Below are 6754 nucleotides of genomic sequence, written 5' to 3' on the forward strand. Positions count from 1 at the left end.
TATATATACACACATATATATATATATGTGTGTATATATATGTATATATATATGTATATGTATATATATATATGTGTATATATATATGTGTATATGTATATATATATATAATATTATTTTATATGTATAATATATATATATATATATTATTTTAACTTTTCATGATGGAGGTTTTTAAAAGAGAACTGGCCAATTACTTTGTAGACTATCTCTCAATTTAGTCTGGTCTAATGTTTTCTCTTCAATTGATCTATGTTAGACATTTTTGGCAAGAATATAATAGAAATAATGTGCCTTTCTCAGTATATCATATCAGGAGTTGTATGATAGTGATATGTCTTGCTACTGGTGATGTGAATTTGCTAATTTAGTTAAGGTACTCTCTGCCAAGGTTTCCAATTGTAAAGTTACTAATTAATAACTATCTTCTGGTGGGCAGATAGTTTGAAACTACATAAATGTCTTTTTTTAACATAATTTTGACCAATAATTTTAGTATCTATTACTGATTCTAACCAGTAAAAATTATTACTGTGGTTTGACAATATGTAATTACCTTTTTAAAAAAAAAATCCACTATTCCTTTTACATTTATTAAGTGGAATTTTACTGTAAGAAAGAGATGTTCCTTTTGTCCTATTTGTTTATTGAAGTATGTATGTTTATCAGTACAGAGACTCAAAGATGTTTATTTAATGTTATGGGTTAAAATTCATTATTATCATTGTCACTCAGATTGTCCAAGATTTGCTCCTTGGCAGCTCTTTCAAGTTGCCTTCTGTTCTTTCATATTGCCATCACCAATTTTAAAGCATTTCCTTACTTTCTATGGTAGGAAAGATTACAGGCCTCTCTTGTGCTTTCTCTGCACCAGCATTGAATCAACCATTTCGCCAACAAGCCCTGGTTCCTTTTATTGGAGAACAGCATTGAGAAACCAAAATCTACACATACTTGTTTCTATAACCCAACATATTTTAATAAGTAAATAAGTAAAATTGTATCCTTTTTTTTCTATCTTCAGGGCCAACAGTGATAGAAGAAATTGGAATGACAGTTGTCCACATGCACACAGCAGAATTCATCCAATTGTAACTTTTGGTTGAATCCAGGACCATATTATATGTGTCTGGGCTCCAGGCTGGCCATGGAGACCTAGAAACACTGGGTATTTCTAGTGTCACTTGACTTGTTTAAGCACACAATGAAATCTAGGACATGTTCAGAGATCATTTCCATGGAGCCAGAATAATGCCTTCTATGCTTACAAAAAATATCCCTATCTCCTAAACTATAACAAGTGGTACACAACTTGGCAGAGAGTCACCCTATCACTCTGTGTAGTTCCCGATTCAGCCTTGAGTCAGGAGACAGAATGCCAATTTAGACTCATTAACCTTCCTGACATGCCTCCTTCAGCGCAGCATAAGTAAGTTGGACTCTGAGTTGAAGTTTCCTGTGCCAGATCTGGGCTCCAGTTCACTGCCTGTAGGCACAATGTGCTTCTCTCCCAGTAGCTACATGCAGGAAAATGGCAGCAGATTTGAAATTTAAATGACCTCAGGCAACGTGTTGACCTAAATTTTCTGTCAGTGATTTAAGAGGCGTTCAATGGCTCCAGGCAGAAATCAAAAGAGAGCTGAACAATTCTCCCCATGAATAATCTCACACAACTTCAGGGCCAGGTTTTGTCTTCAGGTCCCTGCAAATCACTCAGTAATGTTTTCATCTTGGGGAAATCAACAGGACCTCTGCACTGTGATAAAATATTGAGCTCAAAATAGTCGGCGCTTAGGAAAAGACAGATGATGCCAGAGCCTGGAGCCTTTGAAAGATTTAGTAAACAGAAAATAGTATTTTGGAGATATACAAAAAAGACAAGTAAATCTTAATAAATTTGAGGAGCACAGAAATATAAATATCACATGGACAGGAAGCCTAGATGAATTAGATCAATACTCAAAGGAACTTGCTAGGATGCTCAGTAAGAGTACTTATAGTCCTGGAGACCGTAAAAATAAAGAAAATTTGAGCTCCAAAAATATGGTTTGTGTAATGCTGAAATGCTTTTCTTTTTTTTTCCTCAATGAAGAGTTTTGCCAATATCTATATCAGCCATAAATCTTGGGTAATCACTTTTTACACTATTATAATACCCAAGTTAAAAATTACAAGTGAATAAAGCGTCCTGAATTCTAAATAACAGAATAAAGGCAGTACATATCTTTTTAAAATACTTTCTTCCTGTTATTCTACTCTGGTGTCATTTTTAAAAAGGAACCATATACTACATAATATATTTGAAAAGTAGGCAGCCATCCTGAGTCTACTGTTTCCTGCATGTCGCCAGCTCCCTAGAAGCCTTGTAAGGAACTCTACCTGCATGTCTTAGGCTGAGTTTGACAAAGCTGTTGAGGATGTTAAGCACCTCAAGACCAAGCCAGCAGACAAAATGCTGTTCATCTACAGCCACTACAAACGACTGACTGTGGGTGACATAGATACAGAATGGCCTGGGATGTTGGACTTCAAAGGCAAGGCCAAGTGAGAGGACTGGAATGAGCTGAAAGGGACTTCCGAGTAGGATGCCATGAAAGCTTCTATCAACAAAGTAGAAGAACTAAAGAAAAAATATGGAATATGAAGACTGGATTAGGCTTCCATCCATGAATTTCATCTAAATTGTTATCATACCTTGGTTTTCAAATACTGTGAATGAAGTGCAACAATGAAAATAACCAGTTAACCCTCTTCCCCAACCCTGTCCAGGATACGGCTCTAACACGTTAGGGTCTGAAGTGGTTACTGAGCTTGCTGAATATCTTCTCTGTCTGTAGATCAATTAAAAGTGCATTTGTTACTTAAAAAAAAAGTTAAAAGACATCTTTCCATAGACATTCACAAGGAATGTGTGCTTTACTTCCTGCAGCAAAACAATTGACTTTCACTCTTGAAAAATAAAATGCATGAATAGGTATATTGTAAATATTATTGATATATTGCTCTTGCAGCATATTAGTATGTAATTATCCTCTACCATATTTAGCTATTAGATATTACTTTTGCTGACAACAGAAATGAATTTTCACAAGAGTTCTACTGAATTGTATTTAACAATAGCTTCCAAAGAGCCTGCCAAGGGACAATAAATTCTGTCCATGATGAAATAACTAAGCAACAATTGCATCTGCTATGTATTTAGATTTATGATATGAAGTATTGTCCCAGCAAAGCACTGAACTAGCAGATATTTCACTTTGAGGGTAAGTACCCTTTATAGTACATTATTCCACTGCAGCGCTTCTTTGAGGAAGAATAAAAGGTGATCTGTCCATAAAACAGCTACTGAGTAAGTTAAGCATAATGGAATAGAGAGAAGGTCACTCATTTACATCAAACTTCTGTCGCAAGAATTCACTTACTGTTGCCCTTCAAACTACTACAGAATCTTAAAAAGGAGTCATTTCCTTTTAATTACCAGTCAGTGTCATCTGTTCTTTATGTAAGTTAGCTTATATTCTTCCATATGTTTCAAAAGCCATCACATGGTCACTTAATGGTGCCAGGCTTGTGGTAGGGGAAGAGACCAAAGATCAATTTGATTTCTATTGATACCCACATTTAAGCAGCAGAGATGGTGCCCTGCCAGATTGTCAGAATAAGCAGGGGGCAGAGCTTGAGGGACAGAATGATTCTGTCCCCATACTTCTTCCATATAGGATAGACTCTTACTATTATATTGTAAATAAAAGGCTAAGAACTTCATTTGTCAACTCCTTAATTTCCATTCATTTCTGTCTTCTAAAACTATTGATCATTTAACCTCACTTAAAGGTCTTTTGTTTTTATTTTTTAATATTAAATGTGCTGTTAGAATCACAGTTTTTCAGGACATTGGTCTCTCTGGTATTACACACACGCACACTCACACACACACTCACTCACTCATAAATATCTCTAGCTCTCTCTACCTATATTAATTAACTGATAATTTTTATTTCTCTTCTACCAAAATAGAAAGTCCTTGAGGTCAAGGACAACAGCTCTTATACTTTATTAGTCTCCTTAAACTAGAAGTTAATGTACCGTATTTGCCGGCGTATAAGACGACTCGGCGTATAAGACNATGTGACTATTTGGAAATAGGATCTCTGAAGTTATCATTGGTTAACATGATATCATACTGAGATAGGGTAGGCCCTAAATTCGATTTTCCTGGAGTCTGTATAAATGAGGAGAAGGAACAGAGACAGAAACACACAAAGAGCATATGGCCATGTGAAGAGGGAGGCAAAGATCAGAGTGAGGCATCTACAAGACAAGGGAACGCCAAAGATTACTGACAACCCCCAGGAACTAGGAGACAGGCAAGGAATAAATCCTTCCCTAGAGTCTTCAGGGGGAGCATGGCTCTGCCAACACCTTGATCTTGGACTTCTAGTCTCCAGAACTGTGAGAAAACATATTTCTGTTATTTTAAGCCACCGAGTTTGTGCTGATTTGTTAGGATAGCCCTAGAAAGCTAATACAACCATCAAAAAAAAAAAAAAAAACTGCAATGAGATTGCATCCTAATAGAAACTGTGAAAGCCAGATGACCGTATCATCCTTTATATGCTAAATTACAATAGCTATTGACTTGCAATTGTGGACCTGGCTTCCTAACTTATGAATGAAACAAAACAATACATTTGTAGATTATCAGGCAGGCTTTAACATAAGCAGACTCCTACTGATGAAACTTCTAAAATTATGCTTCAGGAAGAAGGTAAATTATCTCACAAAAATTTCTAAGATACAAGAGAAAATAAAGAAATAAACAGGTAGATATGTAGGATATCTAAGCAAACACTGATCGTATAGGACAACAAAAGTAACACTGTCTACCTTGGGAGTAAAAAATAATATGGAACAAAATATTGAAGGAGCTGATCAGAGTTTAAATTGTTCAATATTATTCAGGAATAGTGTAGAAATACTGATCAAGTCAAACTTTTGTGGATTTTAAAATGCATATTGCACTTTAATGCTAATTATTAAAAGAAAAGGAATAGAATTATAAGGGACAAAAGAGTAGAGAAAAATAATTGAATACAAAGAATAAAAACAGATGTGAAATAAACATAACCAGGGAAAAAGCAAAACCAATATAAAGTTGAAAATGATACTGTAGAAATACTTCTAAATACGTTGGTAATCGCAGTAAATATAAACGTATCAAATACACCAGTTAGAGGACAGGTCATCATATTGAATTTAAAAATATACTTGTCATATGTTATTTCAAGCAGCATACCTACTGCTCAAAGACACATTATGGTTGAAAATAAAAGGATGTAAAATGTATGTCAAACAAATAATAATCAAACACATACTCATAGATATATTAATATCAAAACATTGGTTTGAATACAAAAAAATCAATAAAAGAGATGAGGCATTGCTTCATAATGATAAAAGACACAATGAACAAATAAGATATAGAAAGTAATTCTAAACTTGTTCACATCAAATAATATATCCTTAAAACATATAAAGCAAAAATCAAGAGTTACATGCAGAACTATGTGTAAATAATAACAGACTTTTGAATTATTCTTGTCCCTAAAATTAATAGATCAAGTAAGGAAAATATATAAAAAGATATGAAAATTTAAATAACATGATTAAGAAGCTTGAATAGTCATAGGTAGAACACTGCCCAGAAATTAGAGAATATGTATTCTTTTAAAGCACACATGCAACATTTATGAAGAAAACAAATTCTAGGCTGCAAATCAAGTTTCAATGAATGATAAAAATACATGTTAACTACCATATTCTCTTGCCACAATTTAATAAATAAATAATAAAAATAATTGGAAAAAAAGAAATATATATTTGGAAAATAAATTATATAACCCCTGGATCAATGAGTTTGCAACTTAATAAGTTAAAAATAGTCAAATTAGATTCTGTTGTTAGTTAGAAATTTCAAATTGTGCATTAACAGTTCCAATTGTTATTTCACCTCTGAAATTTGTTATTAAATCCATATGATGAAATATATTTAGGTGTTTAAATTCAGTGCAAAAAAGAATATGTAGAACACAATTCCAGTTTCATTTTTTAAAAATTGAGATGGTGAATTATTGCAGGTAGTTCAAATTAAGTAAATATATTTTTTTTCAGGTAAACCATGAAAATAATATTCCCTAATAAACAATATTATTTTGAGGATAAGTGACAAGATGTATACGTAAGCACCTCATTCTAAATCTACCTTCAATTATTTTTGGAACAAAACAAGATAAAATAGACAAAACTAATAGATCTTATAGATCATAGTACTTTCTGAATTGAGGTACACAATAATAGATTAGAATCAGTTGAGGAGATAGACATTGTAATTATTTTTGAAGTTACGCTAAAGCTCATAATTCCTTCAAATATGCAAAACAAAACAAAACAAAACTTAGTTGTGGATAGATTTGTAATGACCCACACCAGTTACGAAAATGATGAGGCTAATGGTTTCCTCAGGTCTTACTATGATCTGAGTACTAACTTGGTCCTTTACATACATTATCATGTTTAATTCTCAGCAAATCACTATGAGATAGATATCTCTGCTTTGTACTTCAAAAAAATGGAGGCTTAGGGCCTGCCGAGTAGCGCGATGGTTAGGGACTGGCTTGGGACGTCAGAGGGCCCTGGTTTGGATCCCACATATGAGGGTCAGTGACACTGCCCTCTACAGCTAAGATGCTGAACA

General features: G+C 33.7%; 1 protein-coding gene and 1 pseudogene across 1 annotated transcript in view; one reads left to right on the plus strand and one right to left on the minus strand.

Moving 5' to 3' along the window:
* PRKG1 (protein kinase cGMP-dependent 1) overlaps positions 1-6754 on the minus strand; it is a 1201019-nt gene that overhangs the window by 577772 nt on the left and 616493 nt on the right. The gene's annotated exons all lie outside the window — the stretch shown is intronic.
* On the plus strand, positions 2384-2644 carry LOC109387533 (acyl-CoA-binding protein pseudogene; annotated as a pseudogene).

The sequence above is a fragment of the Hipposideros armiger genome, unplaced genomic scaffold, assembly GCF_001890085.2.
Source record: "Hipposideros armiger isolate ML-2016 unplaced genomic scaffold, ASM189008v1 scaffold_161, whole genome shotgun sequence".
Classification (NCBI taxonomy): Eukaryota; Metazoa; Chordata; class Mammalia; order Chiroptera; family Hipposideridae; genus Hipposideros; species Hipposideros armiger.